At 40.4% G+C, this 23,943-nt stretch overlaps 1 long non-coding RNA gene across 2 annotated transcripts in view; it reads right to left on the bottom strand.

The window, feature by feature from the left end:
- LOC121029619 (uncharacterized) overlaps positions 1 to 22,869 on the bottom strand; it is a 34,324-nt gene extending 11,455 nt beyond the window's left edge. For both annotated transcript variants that reach the window (XR_005789800.1, XR_005789801.1), the window contains exon 1: positions 22,764 to 22,869. This is a non-coding gene — a long non-coding RNA (uncharacterized LOC121029619). The remainder of the gene's footprint in view (positions 1 to 22,763) is intronic.
- Between the last annotated feature and the right edge of the window lie 1,074 nt (positions 22,870 to 23,943).

Here is a 23,943-nt window from a genome sequence, read left to right as displayed (position 1 = left end):
TAGGATGGGGATTCACACCATAAAAATTGGGATATAGGGCGCATGAGTGGCTCAGTCGATTGACCATCTGACTCTTGATTTCAGCTCAGGTCATGATCCCAGGGCCATGGGATCAAGTCCCACATTGGGCTCTGAGCTTGGATCCTGCTTAGAAGTCTGACCCTCTCCCCTCCTTGTGTGCTCTCTCTCTAAAAAAGAAAATAAATCTTTAAAAAAATTGGAATATAAAAAGAATGTGAGACAATGGAGTACTACAGGGCAATGAGAAAGAATGAAATATGGCCCTTTGTAGCAACGTGGATGGAACTGGAGAGTATGATGCTAAGTGAAATAAGCCATACAGAGAAAGACAGATACCATATGGTTTCACTCTTATGTGGATCCTGAGAAACTTTACAGAAACCCATGGGGGAGGGGAAGGAAAAAAAAAAAAAAGAGGTTAGAGTGGGAGAGAGCCAAAGCATGAGAGACTCTTAAAAACTGAGAACAAACTGAGGGTTGATGGGAGGTGGGAGGGAGGGGAGGGTGGGTGATGGGTATTGAGGAGGGCACCTTTTGGGATGAGCACTGGGTGTTGTATGGAAACCATTTTGACAATAAATTTCATATATTGAAAAAAAAAAAGAATGTGAGAACTTGTTCTGTGACAGCAGGCTGATGAGGCCTGGAATATACCAATCAGGCACAGATTTTATTTAATCTAGCCAATCCCCATCATTATTCCCACTCTACAGGCAAAAAAAACTGACTGAGGCTCAGTTAAGTAACTTTCCCAGCCAGTAACACAGTTTAATTCTGGATCAAAAATAAAACCATGTCTGTCAATGGCCAATGCGTTTCCCACTATACACACTGTGGATCTAGGCAGAGGAAAGAAGAACACTTGCAAAGAGTTGGGAAAAGAATACAGGGGTACTTGGGGGGCTCAGTCAGTTACGTGTCCAACTCTGGATTTTGGCTCAGGTCATGGTCTCACAGTTCATGAGTTCAAGTCCCGCATCAGGCACTGCACTGACAGCATGGAGCCTGCTTGGGACTCTCTCTCTTCCCCTCTGTCTCTCCCTCCCTGACTCATGCTCTCCCTGTCTCTCCCAAAAATAAATAAATAAAACTTAAAAAAATAATAATACAGTAGGTCAGGGTATCAGCCAGAATTCTGGCAGGAAACAGAATGCAACCTGAGTTGTTTAAATGAAGAGATTTGTTTATTTATTTACATACTTACTTACAGGCTCCACACCCAGCACAGAGCTCACAACCCTGAGATCAAGACCTGAGCTGAGAATGAGAGTCAGACACTTAACCAACTGAGCCACCCAGACACCCCTGAAGAGACTCTAATAAAAGATATAGTTGACATCGCTATGGGCAGGGTTAAGAGAATCAACAACAGGGAATGTTAAGATACCCAGAAACCAGAAATAGAGGATTCACTCCTAGTGAATCCTAGTGAGACTGGAAACCATGCAGAAGAGGCTGCCAGACGGATTGGTAACCAGGGAGGGACACCTACAGGGAGGTGGGGGGCTGGAGAATAATCTGACCTTTCCTCTTACTCCCAACCTTCTGACTGCACCACCTACTGATGGTGCCAAACTGGAAACTGGCTGCCAAGGAAGCCTGGATGAGGCCAGTGTCCGGGATCAGAGACTCACAAGTGGAAGAGAAGGAAGACATTTCCATGGAAAGAAGATGAATTGAGGCTATGTGCTAATCCTGGCCTGTTTTGCTCTTGGATGCATTCCCTGCCCTACTCTGTCCTATTCTGTATCATGAGAATTTCCATCCCCACCTTCCTTGGCCCTCTGGTTTCTGCATCAATTCAGCCAGTGGGAGGCTCTGAAGGAAGACTAGGGGGAGGAAACGGAGAATCCAGGCTATTTCTCCCCCTCTCCTTCTGCTTCAGGCACTGTCTGTGGCAGTGGCTGTCTTTTCTGTGAACCCAGCTCTTGTGGCAAGGCCTGCCGAGGTGCCCGCTTCCGCTTGGTAACCCTGGATCCTATTGCCCCTTAAGCTTAGGCAGTGATAGTAGCTTCTTGCTCTTAACCTCAGGGATGCTGTACGATCCCACTTTAGGCTTCTCAGCTCTGTCAGTGCCAGTGGGACTAATTCTTTGTACTAAGTTCTCTGTTTTAAAATATCAAGAATATTTCCTAGACCCTAGCTGATATAGGAAACTCACACCAGAAAGCTTCAACCTGTGGCACCTGGGTGGCTCAGTTGGTTGAGTGCCTGACTCTTGATTTCAGGTCAGGTCATGATCTCATGGTTTGTGAGATCAAGCCTCATGTCAGGCTCTGTGCTGACTGCACGGGGCCTGCTGGTCATTCTCTCTCTCCCTCTCTTTCTGCCCCTCCCCCTGCAAAATAAATAAATAAAACAAAAACAAACAAACAAACCCCCAACCTTCCTACAGAAAATAGGAGGAAAATGAATATAAACATGACTTGTATATCCTAAGTATTGAATAAATTTTTGTTTATCTATCACTGTTGTGAGCCTGTTTCTCCGTCTTACTGGGGCCTCCTGTCCCTTAGCCACCAGTGTTCAGATATGCTCTCTGGCCCCTCTTGCCCTTCATACCCCTGGAGATGACAAATAGCCACATAAGCAATAGTCTGTTAGGACTCTTAGCTTCCTTGCCAACTGGTCCTTCTATCCTATCAAGACACATCCCTGAGTAGAACAAATTCTCTACTTTCACAGTTCCTGCTTTTTTTCTGGAGAAATACTATGTGGCCAGAGAAATACTATGTGTTTCTTTTCCTAGGATGTTCATGTGCTCTGTTCATTATATCCATAGTGCCCATTTCCAACAATTCTGCACACATATCTTTCCCCCAGAGTCCCTTGAATTCACTAAGCTTCACATCAGTTTAAAATTGATGCAAAGGAAATCCAGTAAGAATCAAAGACCGGGGTGCCTGGGTGGCTCTGTCAGCTAAGTGTTTGACTTAGGCTCAGGTCATGATCTCACTGTTCATGAGTTCAAGCCTTGCATTGGGCTCTATGCTGACAGCTCAGAGCCTGGAGACTGCTTCAGATTCTGTGTCTCTGTCTCTCTCTCTCTCTCTTTGCCCCTCCCCTGCTCACACTCTGTCTCTCTCCCAAAAATAAATAAACATTAAAAAAAAAAATCAGAGACCAAAAATAAATTTATGACAACATGCCATAATTTCATACATGGAATGATTTCCTAAAAGCAGAAGAGGTTGGGGCAACTGGGGGGCTCAGTTGGTTGAGTGTCTGATTGTTGATTTCAGTCCAGGTCATGATCTCATGGTGAGATTGAGCCCAACATGGGGCTTTGGATTTTCTCTCTCTCCCTCTTTCTGCCCCTCATCCTCCTTGCACTTGCTCTCTCTCTCTCTCAAAATAAATAAACATTTCTTAAAAAGTAGAATGGGTTTGTTCAGAAAATGAAATAAACTGCTGATATATAAATCCTGACATGGAAAAGAATCAATATTATTAAGTCAGTTATATCTATAAAACAGTTCACTGCATTTTTATCTTTGGAATACTGAACTGCCACTACACACTTGGAATTTAATTCAATTTATGAAGCTTCCATTTGCCCACAACTTCTCCAGAACACCAGATTTTGCACATTCAGTTCCACCTCAGCCATATTTTAAGCTCTAATACCAATGGTTTAAGTATACATTAGGATATTTCAGACAGAGACTCAATGGTTTTGCCAATACATACTTTTGTCCTAATCTTGGATGCAGTTTAGTCTAGTTGTTAAATGCAAAGGTGTGGTAAATTGCATTGTTGGTCCTGACTTTCCTATATTCCATCCATGTCCTTTGCCATTGTCTTCGGAATTCCTCCCCGGTTGAAGATTAGATTTGTATGTGGCAATTATCGAGGAGTGCTCTTGGGAACAGCACTTTCATCAGAGCAAGGGAAGCAAGACTAGGCAAGGGAGAAAAAATAGGACTTGGTCTGTTGCACCCAAGGCCTAAGCCAATCCCACAGGAAGCTCTGGAACTGGGGTGGCCCTTCAGAAATGTTTTGAATTGGGGCACCTGGGTGGCGCAGTCGGTTAAGCGTCCGACTTCAGCCAGGTCACGATCTCGCGGTCCGTGAGTTCGAGCCCCGCGTCAGGCTCTGGGCTGATGGCTCAGAACCTGGAGCCTGTTTCCGATTCTGTGTCTCCCTCTCTCTCTGCCCCTCCCCCGTTCATGCTCTGTCTCTCTCTGTCCCAAAAATAAATAAACGTTGAAAAAAAAAAAAGAAAAGAAAAGAAATGTTTTGAATTGGGGCATGGGGTTGGGTCTTTGCACTGTCACACCTGACCTGTAACTGCATGTGGGTGGCCTGTGGGGGCACCCTTGAGCAAAGCAGCTGCCGGTAGGCAGTGGGGATGGGAGATCAGGGGTAAGGGTGGTAGTGGGAGGACGGGAGGGTTGGGGGGGGTCTATCTGTGAGTCTTCATCAGCAATAAATATTCAAAGCAGCTGAGGGAATGAGAATAATTCTGAAGGGGGATCAACAGGTGTTTCACAGCATGTGCTATATTCCATAGAGGTAGAGTATATCTCTTTGCTGCTTGACATTGGGCTCAGCCTTGTGACTTAGCTTGACTAAGTGAATGAGGCAGAAGTGAGTATACTGGTCTCAAGCTTAGGCCTTAAGAGACCTTACATATTTCCAATTTCCTTTTTATACATGTCCAGGCTAACCTGCTGGTCTCAGGAGGAAGATTAGAGGCACATAGAACAGAACCATCCCAGCCAGCCACCCACCCAGGCAAGCCCAGCTTAGATCAGCTAACACCCAAGATGACCTGTAGACACTATAGAAATTGAGTGCTTGCTTTTGTATGATGTGATTTGTTATGCATCGATACCAAGTCGATATAACAGACTCTGACCCAACGGTCAAATCTGATTCAAAATCCAATACTTCTGGCATTGATGATTAACTTTATGTGTCAACGGGCTACAGGGTACACAGATTAAACATTATTTCTAGATGTGTCTATGCAGGTATTTCTGGATGAGATTAGCATTTGAATTGGTAAACTCTGTAAAGTAGATTGACCTCCCCAATATGAGTGGGCATCACCCAACCCAGGGAGGGCCTGAATAGATCAAAAGACAGAGAAAGAAAGATATACATATCTCCCACTGGTTAGGTTTTTCTGGAAAACCCTAACCAATACAGTGACCTACTTGTGATCTTGAACAATTTGCCCAATCTTTTCTTGTAAGCCTCAAGTTTACCCTTGATATAGAAACGGTATCTGCTCTATAATGTTGTTGTGAGTTTAGCGTGGTACATGGCAACTTAGAAGCACTTAATCACTATAAGATATGCTCAATATTTGTATGCTTTTATTTCTAGGTGTAAAAATCATGACCCTAGAAGATATTGCTGGGTGAAGGGGGATAGCAAAGGAAGGGTCAGTTCCCACTGCTCTCCAATCCCATTGGCTGCTCTTATCCTGCCCTCCACCCTTCAAATGTTTAGGTCTGGCAATGGAAGAAGTGGCAAAGCTGAGTCCGGCAATGTCAGCAGTAAATTGGTGTATCTGCCCTTAAATTCCTGGACTATTAAGCCAAAGATAATATTTGCTAGAAGGGGCAAGAAATAACAGAGGACAGGTGCCTTCTAGTCCTGCACTGGTCTTTTCTTTTGGCTTCCAGGCTCTTGAGCTTTCTTAACTATTCATAACATGGTGTTCTGATGCATTAAGAATAGTCTGTGGAGCCCTCACTGTGTAGCCACTTCAAACAGTACTGTAGGCGGAGAATTTTTGCCCACTGAAATTCTACTGCCAAGTTTTGGCACGGTGCTTTACTTTTTTCCTCTTCCTTTTAAAGCTGACAAGGAAAAATAAAGTGCAGAAATACTGTTAACCAAATAAAGAGACACTGATTTTTTTTAAACCTCATTTGCGTCAGAAAATTCATTCCCCAATGAGCCATAACCAGATGAGACTGAACATATCCCAAGCCTTACAAGAGAAAGTTTTAATTACAGACTTCATGTTTCATCACCGGCAAGTCCAAGCCATGGTTTCCAAAGGGAGTTGAGACTGAAACGCCTCCCATCTGTATCTCCAAAATCTTATCTTGGCTTGCTTATTCCCAACTATTAGGTTATTTCATTTTAAATAGAGTGAAACTGAGACTCATTCCCCTTCATTTCCCAAATTCCTAAAACAGCTACTCTTTGTTTTTAATGGTGCTACAAAAAAAAAAAAAAAAAGAGAGAGAGAGAGAGAGAGAGAGAAAAGAAAACAGCACATTCCTGAAATATTACAAGAGACCAACAGAAGAGAAGCAAGTGCAGCATGGAGAGACTCCTGGGGAAGGGCTTCTTGAACTTTGGCACCAGGACACCTTAACAAAAGAGGAGAACAAAAAAATTGCCCAGGGGCACATGGAAGTATACACAAAAATGAAAATTGCTAACATTAGGGAGAGTTCACTGTGTACCAGCCACTGCTCTAACATTTAACATATGCTTGTCATTTCTTCTCATGATAACTCTATATGGCAGATGACATTATTATTCCCACTTTATAGATAAGGAAAATGAAAAACTGAGACACAAAGAGGTTAAGCAACTTGTCCAAGCTAAATACACAGCTATAAAAAGCCTAAATACAAATAAATAAAAAGGCTAAATATAGCCAAATTTAGCTATAAAAAGCTAAATTACAGCTCTAAAGCCTGTAGTTTCAATCACAAGTTGCCATGAGTAGTCTACTAAACACTCAAAGTGTCGTTAAAGTTTCACCTTAAAAATGCATGTGAATAAAATGACATAGGGTATAAGAATGGATATAAAAAAACAGGATCCAGGGGTGCCTGGGTGACTCAATCACTTAAGCGTCTGACTCTTGACTTCAGCTCAGGTCATTATCTCATGTTTTGTGTATTTAAGCCCCACATTGGGCTCCATGCTGACAGTGCAGAGCCTTCTTGAGATACTTTCTCTCTCTCTCTCTCTCTCTCTCTGTCTCTCTGCCCTTACCCACCCCCTCTTTCTCAAAATAAATAAAGAAACCTAAGAAAAACAAAAACAAAATAAAACAAGATCCATCTATATGCTGCCTACAAGAAACTCACTTTAGACCTAAAGACACCAGCAGACTAAAAGTGAGGGGATGGATCTATCATGTTAATGGATGTCAAAAGAAAGCCAAAGTAGCCAAACTTATATCAGACAATGTAGATTTTATTTTACAATATTTATTTTTGAGAGAGAGAGAGAGAGAGAGAGAGAGAGAGAGAGAGCATGCACTTGAGCAGGGGAGAGGCAGAGTGGGAGAGAGAGAATCCCAAGCAGGCTACCCATTGCCAGCACAGAACCCAATGTGGAGCTCAATCCACAAACCATGAGATCATGACCTAAGCCAAAATCAAAAGTCGGATGGATGGTCGACCAACTAAGCCACCCAGGCATCCTCAGAAAAACTAGATTTTAAACTAAAGACTGTAACAAGAGATGAAGAAGGGCATAATATCATAATAAAGGGGTCTATCCGAAAAGATCTAACAATTGTGTGTATTTATGCCCCCAAAGTGAAACACCCAAATATATAAATCAACTAATCACAAACATAAAGAAACTTATTGATAACAATACAATAAAAGTAGGGGACTTTAAATCCCCACTTACAGAAATGAGATCATCTAAGCAGAAAATCAACAAGGAAACAATAGCTTTGATGAGATGGACTGGATGAGATGGACTTAACAGATATATTCAGAACATTCCATCCTAAAGCAGTAGAATACACATTCTTCCCAAGTGCACATGGAACATTCTCCAGAATAGATAACATACTGGGTCACAAACCAGCCCTCAACAGTACACAAAGATTGAAATCATACCATTCACATTTTCAGACCACAACACTATGAAACTTGAAGTCAATCACAAGAAAAAATTTGGAAAGACCACAAATACATGAAGGTTAAAGAACATGCTACAAAGCAATGAATGTGTTAACCAGGAAATTAAGGAAGAAATTAAAAAATACATGGAAGCAAATGAAAATGAAAATGAGAGGGGCCTGTATGGCTCAGTCTGTTAAGCATCTGACTTTGGTTCAGGTCATGGATCTTGCAATTCATGGGTTTGAGCCCCACGTTGGGACTCAGGTGCTGAGGGCTTGGACCCTGGAGCCTGCTTCGGATTCTGTGTCCCCCTCTCTGCCCCTCCCCCACTTGTGCTCTGTCTCTCTCCCAAAAATAAATAAACAATTAAAAAAAAAATGAAAATGAAAATGTGACAGTCCAAAACTCTTGGGATGCAGCAAAAGTGGTCAGAAGAGGTAAGTACATAGCAAGACAAGCCTACATCAAAAAGCAAGAAAAATTTCAAATATACAACCTAACCTTAAAAAGGAGCTAGAAAGGGAACAGCAAAGAAAAAAAAAAAATGGCAGAAGGGAAATAATAAAGATTAGAGCAGGAAAAATATAGAGAGAGAAATTACAAAAACAGTAGAACAGGTCAATGAAACTAGGAGCTGGTTCTTTGAAATAATTTATAAAGTTGATAACCCCCTAGCCAGACTTATCAAAAAGAAGAAAGGACCCAAAGAAATAAAATCATGAATGAAAGAGGAGAGATCACAAACAACACCACAGAAATACAGCAATATAAGAGAATATTATGAATAATTATATGCCAACAAACTGGGAAATCTGGAAGAAATGGATAAATTCCTAGAAACTCACAAACTACAAAAACTGAAACAGGAAGAAATAGAAAATTTGAGCAGACCCATAACCAGTGAAGAAATTGAATCCTTAATCAAAAATCTCCCAACAAACAAAAGTCCAGGACCAGAAGGCTTCCCAGGGAATTCTATCAGACATTTAAATAACAGTTAATATCTATTTTTCTCAAACTGTTCAAAAAAGAGAAATGGAAGGAATACTCCCAAATTCATCTACAAGGTCAGCATTACCTATTCCAAAACCAGACAAAGACCACACTAAAAAAGAGAATTACCAGCCAATATCCCTGATGAATATGGATGCAAAAATTCTCATTAAGACTAGCAAATGAAATCCAATAGTACATTAAAAGAATCATTCACCACGATCAAGTGGGATTTATTCCTGAGCTGCAGGTTTGGTTCAATATTCGCAAATCAATCAATGTAATACACCACATTAATAAAAGAAAGGATAAGAACCACAGGACCCTTTCAACAGATGCAGAAAAAGCATTTGACAAAATACAGCATCCATTATTTTTTGTTAAGTTTTTTTTTTAATGTTTATTTATTTTTGACAAAGATAGAGACAGAGCATGAGCAGGGGAGGGGCAGAGAGAGAGGGAGACAGAACCCAAAGCAGGCTCCAGGCTCTGAGATGTCAACACAGAGCCCGATGTGGGACTGGAATCCATGAACTGTGAGATCATGACCTGAGCCAAAGTCAGACACTTAAATGACTGAGTCATCCAGGTGCCCCCATTCTTGATTAAAAACCCTCAACAAAGTAGGGATAGAGGGAACATTCCTCAATATCATAAAGGTCATATATGAAAGATTTACAGCAAATATTATCCTCAGTGGGGAAAAACTGAGAGCATTTCCTCTACAGTCAGGAATAAGACAAGGATATCCACTCTCACCATTTTTATTTAACATAGTACTGGAAGTCCTAGCCTCAGCAATCAGACAACACAAAGAAATAAAAGACATCCAAATCAGCAAGGAAGACGTTAAACTATCACTATTCGCAGATGACATTATACTCTATGTAGAAAACTTCACAGACTCCACCAAAAAATTTCTAGAACTGATACACAAATTCAGTACAGTTGCAGGATATAAAATCAATGTGCATCAATCTGTTGCATTTCTGTACACCAACAATGAAGCAGTAGAAAGAGAAAGCAAGGAATCAGCCTCATTTACAATTGCATCAAAACCATAAGATATCTAGACTAAACCTAACCAAAGAGGTAAAAGATCTGTACTCTGAAAACTATAGAACACTTATGACAGAAATTGAAGAGGACACAAAGAAATGGAAAAGCATTCCATGCTCATAGAATTCCACACTCCATGCTTTGGGTCTGTGCTACCCAAAGCAATCTACACATTTAATGCAATCCCTATCAAAATACCACCAGCATTATGGAACCACAAAAGACCCTGATAGCCAAAACAATCTTGAAAAAGAAAAGCAAAGTGAGAGGAATCACAATTCTGGACTTTAGGCTGTATTACAAAGCTGTAATTATCAAGACAGTATGGCACTGGCACAAAAACACATATATAGATCAATGGAACAGAATAGAAAACTCAGAAATGGACTCACAACTATATGACTAACTAATCTCTGACAAAGAAGGAAAGAATGTCCAATGGAAAAACTCTCTGCAACTCTCTTCAACAAGTTGTGCGTTGTGGACTCACAACTATATGACTAATCTTTGACAAAGAAGGAAAGAATGTCCAATGGAAAAACTCTCTTCAACAAGTTGTGAGTTGTGGACTCACAACTATATGACTAACTAATCTTTGACAAAGAAGGAAAGAATGTCCAATGGAAAAACTCTCTTCAACAAATGGCATTGAGAAACCTGGACAGAGACAGTCAGAAGAATGAAATTGGACCACTTTCTTACACCATACACTAAAATAAATTCAAAATGGATGAAAGACTTAAATGTGAGACAGGAAATCATCAAAATCCTAGAGAAGAACACAAGCAGCAACCTCTTTGACCTTGGCCAGAGCAACTTCTTACTAGATACGTCTCCAAAGACAAGGAAAACAAAAGCAAAAATGAACTATTGGCACTTCATCAAGATAAAAAAAAAAAAAACTGCACAGAGAAGAGAACAATCAACAAAAGTAAAAGGCACCCTATGAAATGGGAGAAGATATTTTCAAATGACATATCTGATAAAGGGTTAGCATCCAAAATCTGTAAATAACAAACTCAACACCCCCAAAAACAAATAACCCAGTGAAGAAATGGGAGAAGACATGAACAGATATTTTTCCAAAGATGACATCCAGATGGCTAACAGACATATGAAAAGATGCTCAACATCACTCATCATCAGGGAAATACAAATCAAAACCACAATGAGATATCACCTCACACCTGTCAGAATGGCTATAATTAACAACTCAGGAAAAAACAGATGTTGGTGAGGATGCAGAGAAAGGGGAACCCTCTTACACTGTTGGTGGGAATGCAAAGTGGTGTAGCCATTCTGGAGAACAGTATGGAGTTTCCTCAACGTGTTAAAAATAGAATTACCTTATGACTCAGCAATTGCATTACCCAAAGGATACAAAAATACTGATTCAAAGGGGCACATCCACCCCCAATATTTATAGCGGTATTATCAACAATAGCCAGAGCCCAAATATTCATCGACTGACAAATGGTTAAAGAAGATGTTATATATATATATTATATATATATATTATATTATATATATATATATATATATATATATATATGATGAAATACTAGTCAGCCATCAAAAAGAATTAAATCTTGCCATTTGCAACAACGTGGATGGAACTAGAGTGTATCATGCTAAGTGAAATAAGTCAGTCAGAAAAAGACAAATACCATACGATTTCAATTATACATGGAATTTAAGAAACAAAACAGACAGACATAGGGGAAGGGGGAAAAAAGATAGAGAGGCAAACCATAAGAGACTCTTAACTATAGAGAACAAACTGAGGGTTGCTTTATGGGGAGATGGGTGGGAAGATGGGCTAAATAGGTGATAGGTATTAAAGAGGGCACTAGTTGTGATGAGCACTAGGTGTTTGTTGAGGTACAATTGACATAAAATAAACTCCATAATCACAGTGTGCAATTTAATAAATCTTAACCTGTCTTCCACAATCAAGACAGCGAACATAGCCATCACCCTCAAAAGTTTCCTTGTTCCCATGTATTCCCTCCCTCCTCCCCTCACCCCTCCACTTTTCTGATATTTTTAATGTCAAATGTTGTGTTTATTTTAACCACTCCTCTTTACGGCTCTAAAAAAAAAAAATCCTACTCCTGAAACAAATATTACACTATATGTTTAGTAAGTAGAATTTAAATAAAAATTTTTTAAATATATTTTAAAAATGCATATGGATACTTCATTCTATTCGATAATTCACATTTGCTTTAAGATAAAATCTGCCCTCAAAGAGTTTGGTTTACATTTTTCAATGTCCTACTTCCCCTCCAAGCAAATCTTCAACCAAAATTGATGTTCCAAGATGGTAGACTAAGTGTTTAAGGTGGTGTGCCCAGTTTGAGAAGCACTGGCCAAGGGCAGCTACCTTGCCCAAGAAAAATAAAAACACCTTTATTTTATCAGCCAGAATTAATTTGTCCAATTAACCATATTTATAAGAGATATTAGCTTCTTCCTCACTGTCAAGGCACCTGATTCTAAAGGGTTGTGGGTAAAATGGAATTGAACCAAACAGATTAACTGAGTAATTTAGCAGGAGAAAGGAGACAAACACATCAGTTAGACAGATGAAGTTCATCATGGCTAAACTCAAAATAAGCGTAAGGCTTGACATAAGGCAGAGCATCTTACGAGCAGGATATTTTTAGCTTGGACTGAGATGTAAGGACATGTGAGAGAGAAAGGGGGAAGGAATGTGTGTGCATGTGTGTATAAGAGGGAGAGAAAAAGAAAATTTGGAGAAGGAGCAAAAAGTCTGTTTTTATTAGAAAAGAATGCGGTTGGGCACCTGGCTGGCTCCGTCAGAAGAGCATGCAACTCTTAATCTCAAGATCATGAGTTTGAGCCCATGTTGGGGGTAGAAATTACTAAATAAAATAAATTAAAACTTTAAAAAAAAGAAGAAATAGGGGCGCCTGGGTGGCGCAGTCGGTTAAGCGTCCGACTTCAGCCAGGTCACGATCTCGCGGTCCGGGAGTTTGAGCCCCGCGTCCGGCTCTGGGCTGATGGCTCAGAGCCTGGAGCCTGTTTCCGATTCTGTGTCTCCCTCTCTCTCTCTGCCCCTCCCCCGTTCATGCTCTGTCTCTCTCTGTCCCAAAAATAAATAAATGTTGAAAAAAAAAATAAAAAAAGAAGAAATAATGCAATTTAATGGGGGAAAAAGCACAGGAATTAGAGTCAATTCAACCATGAATGAGAACATTATATGTGTTAATAATAGTGCAGCTTATTTTATCAAATCTAAGACACCATCAATTGTAAGATTCATTCAAATATTCTCTTAAAATTAAAAAATTTTAATGTTTAATTTTTTTTAATTTTAGAGAGAGAGAGCACAAGTGCAAGAGAGGGGCAGAGGAAGAGAGAGAGAATCCTAAGCAGGCTCCATGCACACTGCAGACAGAGCCAGAAGCAGGGCTCCATCCCACAACCCTGGGATCATGACCTGAGCAGAAATCAAGAGTCAGATGCTCGACCAACTGAGCCACCCAGGTGCCCCCATTCAAGTATTCTTTTAAAATGTCATCTCAGAATTGATGAACTACAATAATTTCTTTCAGTCCCATTTGAAAAATGAAGATAATACCTACTATAGCCCTTTTTGTTTTGTTTCATTCATTTATTTTTGAGAGGGAGTGCAAGCAGGGGAAGGGCAGAGAGAGGGAGAGAAAAATAATCCCGAGCAGGCTCTGCACTGCCAGCTTGGAGCCCAATGCAGGGCTCAAACTCACGAATCATGAGATCATGACCTGAGCCAAAACTAAGAGCCAGCCACCCAGGGAGGGTGGCTTGCAGGGAGACGGTGACAGATAAATAAAGTAACATTTGCCTGACATATGGAAGGTCCTCAGGAAATATAAGACATATTATTTCTACTACTTTTTGCCAAAAGCAAGTTAATTTCCTTCTTCTCCAAAATAATATTTTTGTTTTTATTGGAAAAGTTTACATTGTAAAGGGGAGCATTCACCTAATCACAAATGAAAACATTATACTGAGGGGTAAAGCAAGACAGTATTTATCCTCCCCAGATTTTTCTATATTTATACAACAAATATATGTGAGTATTGACCCACACACAAGGTGATAATTGCTTTTTAAAATTTATTCACTTGAGCACCCTTAAGGTTTTTCACACCGCACTGCGTAATGGACAAAGAGTCATACTAGAGAAGATACAACTCATTAATTGTCTAAGAACTGCTAGGTTCTATCACTGAAATTAATATAAATTACCATACCTATGCTTAAAGTGTGTTAGGTTCTAGTAGTGTTTTACTCATATTTGTATCTTCCATAATAGACTTGAAGATTTTTCTGATCATTGTTAACTAGATGTGCTCTTTCCCACCTTTACAAGGTCATGGATTTCTGTATTATGCTTATAATTGTTATGGAATACCGCTGCATATTGCAGTTATGTGTGTTTATATCTTATCACCTCTGCCAGCACATTGAAAAATGGAAATGACAGGTTGTGGCAATGACACAGCATTGGTCACTAGAAAGAGTGGTAGAAAGATTGCAAATAAACTGAGAGCAATTCTAATGATCAACTGTGGTTTCCAAGCTGTATAGAGAAGGGTGAGAAGCCAAGCAGGGAGTAAAAGATGAATTAAATAGAGGGATCAAGGGGATCAAGCTCTCCTTGTGCTCAAATAGTCAGTGGAGTTGCAGAGAGATGCAAGAATTAAGAGTAGATGTTAGGGGTACAAAGAAAAAAAGTAAAATTCACATTGTATATGGTAGAGAAGCTCAGAGTGATGATAAACTTCAGCTGTAACTCTCCAAGTGGGTAATGGAAATGAGATTTAAGAGTTGGGGAAGGGGCACCTGGGTGGTTCAGTCAGTTAAGAGTCTGACTCTTGATTTTGGGCCAGGTCATGATCTCACAGTTTGTGAGATCAAGCTCCAGTAGGGCTCCAAGCTGACAGAGCAAAGACTGCTTGGGATTCTTTCTCCCTCCCTCTCTGCCCCTCTCCTGCACATGCACAGCTCTCTCACTCTCTCTCTCAAAATAAATAAACTTAAAAAAAAAGGAGTTGAGGGGAAAATTGGGGTGCCTGGGTGGCTCAGTTACTTAAGTGTCTGACTCTTAAGCTCAAGTCTTGATCTCAGGGTCATGAGTTCAACTCCTGTATTGGGCTCTGCCCTGGGTATGGAGCCTACTTTAAAAAAAAAAGAGTTGAAGGGAAAATCTATGGACCCGAGGAGGTAAATACATTCTGAAAGCTAGGATGCTAAAAGGTCCCCTGGATGCTGAAACTCCTCAGAAAACCTCGGGAGCTGGAGTAGCAGGGAAGACAGTGAACTGGGCATCTATAACAGGAAAACTCGTTTTCCTCCTTCTGTGGGGAAAATCCAGTTCTTCCCTGTGTGTTTCTTTCCTAGGAGTCTCCTTTACTTTTACCCAGAACACTTCACTTCTGGTCACTTCTGGTTACCAGATATGTGGAGGCTTTTCCCCATACCAAGTGATTCTCTGGGATACAGGCTGGGTATCTTACAATTTAACTCAGTTCTGATACTATCTACCCAGATATAGTGTCAGATCCCACAGGTTAAGGCCTCAGTCTCACAAGACTGCCCCCCCCCCGGTGGAAAACACACATCAAATGCAAGTTGTAAATCCAAATTATCACCTGGACTTCTGACCAGCTGGCTATAGATTGGAGGTTCCAAAGACCCCCAACTTGGGTTTGATTCATTTGCTACAGCAGCTCACATAACTCAGGGAAACACTTAGGTTTGTCAGTTTCTTAAAGGATATGATAAAGGATACAGATGAATAGTCAGATGAAGAGAAACATAGGGTGAAGTGTGGTAGCATTTCTGGTGCAGAAGCCTCTGTCCCCATGGAGTTGAGGTATGTCATCCTGGGGCGCCTGGGTGGCGCAGTCGGTTAAGCATCCGACTTCAGCCAGGTCACGATCTCGCGGTCCGTGAGTTCGAGCCCCGCGTCGGGCTCTGGGCTGATGGCTCAGAGCCTGGAGCCTGTTTCCAATTCTGTGTCTCCCTCTCTCTCTGCCCCTCGCCCGTTCATGCTGTCTCTCTCTGTCCCAAAAATAAATAAACGTTGAAAAAAAAATTAAAAAAAAAAAAAGAGGTATGTCATCCTCCTGGTATTCATGTGTTCCCCACCTAGAAGCTCCCTGAACCCAAACACTACTGGAATGTTATGGATGCTTCCTCATGTATGCATGATCAATTATTTACTCTGTTTCCAGCCCTTCTTCCCTCTCTGGAGAGTGTGGGGTAGGCCTGAAAATTCTAAGCTTTTAATCTTGGATTGGTTGTTCTGGGGACCAGTGTCTATCTTGGAGCCATCCAGGAACTCACCCAGAGTGACCTCAATAGAAAAAAAAATGTTCTCAGTGCTCTTATTCTTTAGGAATTTACAAGGGTTTTAGGAGACCTGTGCCAGGGATGGAGGTCAAAGACAAATATTAGAGCAAGAGGTGCTCCTTGTGTTCTTATCATTTAGGAAATCACAAGGGTTGTAGGAGCCCTGTGCCAGGAACCAGGGGCAGAGACCAATATATTTTTTTCCATTTTTTTAAAGTTTTTAAATTTATTTTGAAAGAAAGAGAGAGAGCAGGAGAGAGGCAGAGAGAGAGAGAAAAAGAAAATCCCAAGCAGGCTCCTTGCTGTCAGCAGGGAGTCTGACTCGGGGCTCAATCTCACAAACCATGAGATCATGACCTGAGCCAAAATCAAGTGTCAGACACTTAACCGATTGAGACACCCAAGCACCCCTACTTTTTCTATTATTTCATAGTGCCATAAGATCTTCTGAGAGTGTGTGTATGGGGTGACTGGAATGTCAGTAGACAGCAACTACAAGTTGGAGAGTGCATGGCATAATGTCAAAGGTATCAAAGGAAGAGGAACATTTTCACCAGCATAAAGGAATAATGATTTCCAATGGTGATTCTCAGAGTCTAGTTCCTAGATAAGTTACACCAGCTCCACCCAGGAACTTGTTAGAAATGCAAACTCTAGCCTCCACTCCAGATCTACTGAATCAGAAGCTGGCAGTGGGCTCAGAAATCTGTGTTTTAAGAAGCCCTCCAAGTGGTGCAGAGGCTTGCTAAGGTTTGACCACCGTCGGTTTAGAAGTGGCTACAAACAAAGCTGAACAACAGGTCAGCATCCACCCATTTACCATCACAGCCTTTTCTTTAGTCATCTGTGGGATTCAGATTTCAGTTAAAGCCATAAAATGGAGGGAGCATTATGAAGAAAAGCCGGGGCAATAGAGGGGTTTGTTTGCAATGGAAGAAGGGTTCCAGAGGCAGCCCTGAATGTTGACTCTCTTCCTTCCTATCCCAAGCCCTTGCATGGGCTCAGCCATCCTGACAGAAACTGGGGACAGGAGTACACAGGGGGCAAGCTGAATTAATAACTGTAACAGCAATATTTTATAATAACCATAATTATACTATTAATAATTACATATAATAGGTAGCTATTAATCCCGTTTCATTCATAAAAACCAGCAAGAAGATAAGTGTCATGGTCTCCCAGGGCTGAACGTGGAGAAAATGTTCACTCCCACACTTGCAGTTTTCAGATGGAACAGACACGGCCACATGGACTAATGTTTTTCACTTTATCCTTAAACTAACCAAATAGGTCCAGTAGCATATTAACAAGCCCACAGTACCTAAAAAGCACTTAAGTTCACGGAGTTAGTATAAACTTATACTCATGGTCTTTTCCTTTGCTGTGATACATACCCCTCCCAAATCACCACTGAGATGGTTCTCCAAATGAAGCTAACCATACCACGTGTTGCTTCAGCCTTAATTACACAGGTTACGTCACACCTAATTACCATTTACTTCATTTGCATGCTGTTGTTGTTTTAGGAGATTGAGGAGGGGATCCTGAAATTTCAAAAACTGGGAACAGCACCTGCAGAGTTCAATTACAGTTGGACCTTCTCCTCCTGGCTAAACTTCAGCTTTGTTCTTGGCTCTCTGCACTGGAGTCACAGGAATGTAAACATTAGAGAACCTCATCCTCTTTATCTTGTCTGTTACTTCCAATGTCCCTCCTGAATTTACTGATCTAACATATTCTGTTTCTAATAACTACTAAAGTGAATACATTTCTTCCCTTCAATAAAACAGATCTCCTTTCTGATCAATATAACTCAGAGTGAAGGGTGCCTGCATGGTTCAATTGGTTAAGTGTCTGACCCTGATTTTAACTCAGGTCATGATCTTGCAGTTCATGAGTTCCAGCCCCATGTTGGGCTCCATACTGTCAGTGCAGAACCTGTTGGTATTCTCTCTCTCTCTCCCTCTCTCTCTGCCCCTTCCCTGCTCTCTCTCTCTCTCTCTCACACAAACACAAAATTGAGAGGTAGGTATAGAGATTTCCAATATACTTCCTGTCTCTACAACTGCATAACCTTGCCTATTACCAATATCACTCACTAGAATAGTATGTTTTTTACCAAGGGGGAAATTACATTGGTGTATCATAATTACTCATTGTCTATAGTTTACTTTACACTTCACTCTTGGTGTTTTACATCCTGTGGATTGAGACACGAGTATAATGACCTATCATTATATCATACAGAGTATTTACACTGTCCTAAAAATGTTCTGTGCTCTTCCTATTCATGTTTCCCTACTCTTACCCCTGGAAACAACTCATCTTTTTATTGTCTCCATATTTTGCCTTTTTTGGAATTTCTTATAGTTGGAACTATACAGTATGTAGCCTTTTCACAGTGGCTTCTTGCACTTAGTAATAATATGCATTTAAGTTTTCTTCGTGTTTTTTTCATGGCTTGATAGTTCATTTCTTCTTAGCACTAAACATTTCCCTTGTGTGGATGTACCATAGTTTATTTACCCACTCACATACTTAAGGACATCTTGGTTGCTTCCAAGTTTTGGCAATTATAAACAAAGCTTCTATAAACATCCATGTGCAGGTTTTTGTGCAGACGTAGTCTTCAACTCCTCTGGGTAAGTACCAAGGAGCACAATTGCTGTATTATATGATAAGAGTATGTTTAGTTTTGCAAGACATTCACCAAAATGTGTTGGCTATGCCATTTTGCATTCCCATCAGCAACGTATGATATTTCCTGTCGCTCCCCACATCTTTGCCAGTATTTGGAGTTATCAGTGTTCTGGATTTTGGGCCTTGTCATAGGTGTGTAGTGATATCTCATTGTTGTCTTAATTTGCATTTCCCTAATGACATATGATGTGGAGCATCTTTCCATATGCTTATTTGCCATCTGTACATCTTCTGTGGTGAGTGGTATATTAAAACCACTGACCCATGTTTTTAATTGGGTTGTTTGCTTTTTCACTGCTGAATATTGAGTTCTTTGTATACTTTGGATAACAGTCTTGTGTCAGATGTGTCTTTTGCAAATATTTTCTCCCAGGCTGTGGCTTGTCTTCTAATTCTCTTGATATTGTCTTTCACAGAGGAGAAATTTTTAATTTTAATTCAACCCACTTTCTCAATTGTTTACTTCATGGGTTTATGCCTTTGGTGTTGTATTTTTAAAAACATCATTATACCTAAAGTCAGCTTGGTATTCTCCTACGTTATCTTCTAGGAGTTTTATAATTTTGCATTTTATATTTTGTTTTATTTGTTTTTGTCGTTAAGTGAGCTCTAAGTTAGGCATGGCTTGAACTCACGACCCTGAGATCAAGACCTGAGCTAAGATCACATGTTGGATGCTTAACCAAATGAGCCACCCAGGCGCTCTTGCATTTTACATTTAGACCTATTATTCATTTTGAGTTATTTTTTTTGTGAAGGGTGCAAGGCAAGACATAGAATTTTAAGAGCTAAAGGTTAACACTATGCAAAAGTACAAGCAAGTTTAAGGGTCACTTGATTGGGTGGATCAAGTCATGTAGGAATTGAGCACGAGGGAATAATTATTAAATGTTTACTTTGAGAAAGAGCTAGAGAGACCATGCATGCATGCATGCATGCACATGCACCCAAGGGAGGAGCAGAGAGAGAGGGAGAGAGAATCCCAAGCAGGCTCCATGCTGTCAGCATGGAGCCCCACCTGGGGCTGGATCCCATGACCATGAGATCACAATCTGAGCTAAAATCAAAGTCAGACACTTAACCAACTGAACCACCCAGCGTCCCAGAGAACTAAAGAATAATTATTAAGGACTGGAGTTAATTAAGGACGTCTTCTTAGAGGGAGGAAATTTGAAGGAAGTTCACAATTGAAATGTGAGGAGGGAAGTTGATGAGCTAGTTTAAATAACCTGAATTGCACAAGCTGCAGAAAACAGACAATGTTTACCCTGAAAAGAAAAGAATGAAGCTCATGAGAAAGAAGATGACTGGCTATTTTCTTCAAATATGTGAAGATCTGTCATATGAAGTAAAAATGGCTGCATGAATAATACCTGGTTGGATGGTATCTGCCCGGCTCATTTCCCCTTCTGTGTAAATGGTCCAATTCAAAAAATGACCACTGCAGCCACATTTTTTAAAATATTTGTTTACTTTTGAGAGAGAAAGAGACAGAGACAGAGTGTGAGCAGGTGAGGGCCAGAGAGGAAGACACGGAATCTGAAGCAGGCTCCAAGCTCTAAGCTGGGGCTTGAACTCATGAACCGCAAGATCATAACCTGAGCAAAGTCACACGCTTAACTGACTGAGCCACCCAGGTACCCCTGTACCCATGTTTAAAGTACTTCACCAGCCCCTCTTCATGGCTCAGTTGTTTGGACCCAAGAAAGCATCTCATCCAAGTTAGATATTCGAATTCTCCCTTTTGGAAATTTGAGATGGTTCCAGTGGAGGAGGTGAAAACCTAGGGGGTAACTGACCCACTAAATGGAAGTGACCTGAACTACTAAATGACTACATAGAGACACTCCCCTGCCAAACTGCATTACACTGTGAGCCTGCAAGAAACCAGCCTTTATTGTATTAGGCCACTAAAATTTAGGCCTGTAATAGTGATTCATCCACCTTGACTAATAACAGCAATTTATACTACATCACCTCTAAATATCCCTTCAAACTCTTAGATGCCTTAATTAAAGTAAGATTTAAAAAAAAATCTAAATAGATGATCTGCAAGATGGAGCAAAGGCAAAAGAAAATGGAAGCAAGAGATTAGTTATAAATCTAACACAGAAATTTAGAATCTAAATCATGTCACTTTTGGGGCGCCTGGGTGGCTCAGTCCGTTAAGCATCCAACCTAGGCTCAGGTCATGATCTCACAGTTCATGAGTTCGAGCCCCGCGTCATGCTCTGGGCTGACAGCTCAGGGCGTGGAGCCCCCTTCGGATTCTGTGTCTCCCTCTGTCTGCCCCTCCGCTGCTTGCACTCTGTCTCTCGCGTTGTCTCAAAAATAAATAAACATTTTAAATAAATAAATAAATAAATAAATAAAGTCACCTTCATGAGAGGCTTTCCTTCACTCCTCAATCTAAATTAATTAATAAATAAGTGAATAATTAAAAAATAAACAATAAATTATGTCCCTCTCACTATTATTGCCTTTCATACTCCCCTAAACTTTTTCTGTAATAGTATTTACTATAAATTACTATTTAATTTGTAATTATATATATCTGTAGGGGTTTATTTATTTAAAGTTAATCTGTCTCCCTGGATTGTAAGTGTCATGAAGAAAGTGACCATCTCTTTCAGTTCACTTTTTTATACTCAATGCCCAACACAGTAAATAGCCAAAAAAATATTTGCTGAGCTAATTAAGTAATTTTCAGATTTCTAATCTGAAACACTGAAGAAATGTTACACATTGTCTGAGTCAGTATTCACATATTGAAGAAACGGCAGTATTTGTACAATCAAAAAATTAACGACTTAGGTAATATCAACTGTCTGCTGCAGTGTGCAGCACTCCAGAGTAGGTCAGTCAACAAATATGAGTTCCATTCCTCCAACTCTCAGGACATATGCCCCAAACCACCATTGTTGAATGTCTGCAACAATGGAACATGCAATGAAACAAGAAAGATGGACGTTTAGATACCGGTCTTCCGAATACCAGGAAGGCCAAGAACTAGTCCAGGCAGGATGTCATTACTTGAGGAGCATCAGGGCCATATTAGAGCAACAGTGCCCCTTGGCAGTACCCAATATTCCATTGAAAGCCCCTGGACTAGGGGTGCCTGGGTGGTGCAGTTGGTTAAGCTTCCAACTCTTGATCTTGGCACAGGTCATGATCTCACAGTTCATGAGTTCGGGCCTCGCATCAGGCTCTGTGCCGATGGTACAGAGTCTGCTCAGGATTCTCTTTCCCTCTTCCTCTGTCCCTCCCCCACTTGTGCTCTCTCTCTCTCTCTCTCTCTCAAAATAAATAAATAAAACTTAAAAAAAATTTATAAAGCCCCCATGCCTATGTTCTCAAACTTAGTGTGCCAGGTCCTGTCTTGGCCCAATCTTTTCGTTCTAAGCCTTTGGCCAGCACATTAACCTGGGTAGTCCTTATCTCTCATTAGATAACCTATCTCCTGTCTTGGCAAACATGACCCTACTCTGTACTGGACACACTTGTACTATTCTTTTTTTTTCTTTTTTTTTTTTTAACGTTTATTTATTATTGAGAGAGAGAGAAAGACAGAGCATGAGCATGGGAAGGACGAGAGAAGGGGAGACACAGAATCCGAAGCAGGCTCCAGGCTGGGAGCTGTCAGCACAGAGCCTAATGCGGGTCTTGAAGTCATGGACCACGAGATCATGGCCCCAGCCCAAGTCAGACGCTGAACCAACTGAGCCACCAGGTGCCGCACACTTGTGCTATTCTTGCTCTCAATTAAGAGTAAGATATTCTTACTTCAATTTCTAAACAAGTTGTCCAACTAGAAAAGGACTTCTTTCTTCCACAAGTGACCCATTTTTTTGTAATCGAGAATTGCTCAGCAAATAATATGAGGAAAATGTTCTCTTTGGAAAAGCAGAAGAGGAAAGGAAAAGGTAGTTTAGATTTTCCAAGAATATTTCTTACAAAATACTCCTATAAAATATTTCCTGAAACAGGCATGTCGCACCCAAGCTCTAAGTGTTTTGGGAGGACAATTTTTTTTTAAATTTGTGGCATCATATTACAGCCTTTCATATTTACATTTCATAATTGTCCTTTGATAACTGTTCAAACGGAGTCTGTTTCCCCGGTATATTAACGGTGGCTTCAAAAAAGTAGGGGAGGGGGAGTGGAAGCCATCAGTTCTACAAAGAACAATGTGCTGAGCAAATTGACATAAATGGTATTAAGGGAATTCTGGTATTTTCTAAGTAATAACTTAAGGATATTGAACAGAAGTCACTAGCCCACTGCAAGGCATCTTGTGAAATACTGTCTTGTGTCTCAAATGGTTATGAAATGAAAGTTAAAGGAGTACAAGACTGAACCTCACATTGCAAGCCAAGGACAATTAGGTAAGTTAATAGGTGTGATTTATCTCTCTCTATGGATAGCAAAATGAATTTGAAAAGTGCTTTGTAACCCAAAGAGCTTGGCTCAAGTTCAAACTGCTCCTACCATCTGTTTCCAATGTTGATTTGCAGAGTCCTTGGGTACTACTCTTTCCTGACCAACTCTCTGAAGTTACAATGCAAAGTCCTGTGTAACTACACTAGGATACATTTGCTTATGCCATGTTAGGTATGATACATGATTTGGATATGGCGCTTCACATGTATTATTTATATAGTCCAAGATTTTTAAGTACATTCCTTAATTCTCCACTTGGTCTCGTTCTGACCATTGGCACCTGTGATGGATCCAATTATTTTTTGGTTAAATTCAAAATCTCCAAGCATGACTTGAATTACATACTATGTTGACTTGTGTTATTACACCCAGTATCTTGATTTTTCTTTAATCGCCCTGTTCTATAAAAATTTCAGAAATAATCTCATGCTCACTCACTGGCTAGGGCTACAAATACATCCAGAGTGACAAGAGTTTATTTTAAAAAGCTAAAATAGATGTTTCCACTGCTAGGAAAAATCCT

This window comes from Herpailurus yagouaroundi, unplaced genomic scaffold (assembly GCF_014898765.1).
Source record: "Herpailurus yagouaroundi ecotype Mexico unplaced genomic scaffold, PumYag 139, whole genome shotgun sequence".
Classification (NCBI taxonomy): domain Eukaryota; kingdom Metazoa; phylum Chordata; class Mammalia; order Carnivora; family Felidae; genus Herpailurus; species Herpailurus yagouaroundi.
This window is presented reverse-complemented; position numbering and strand designations above follow the sequence as displayed.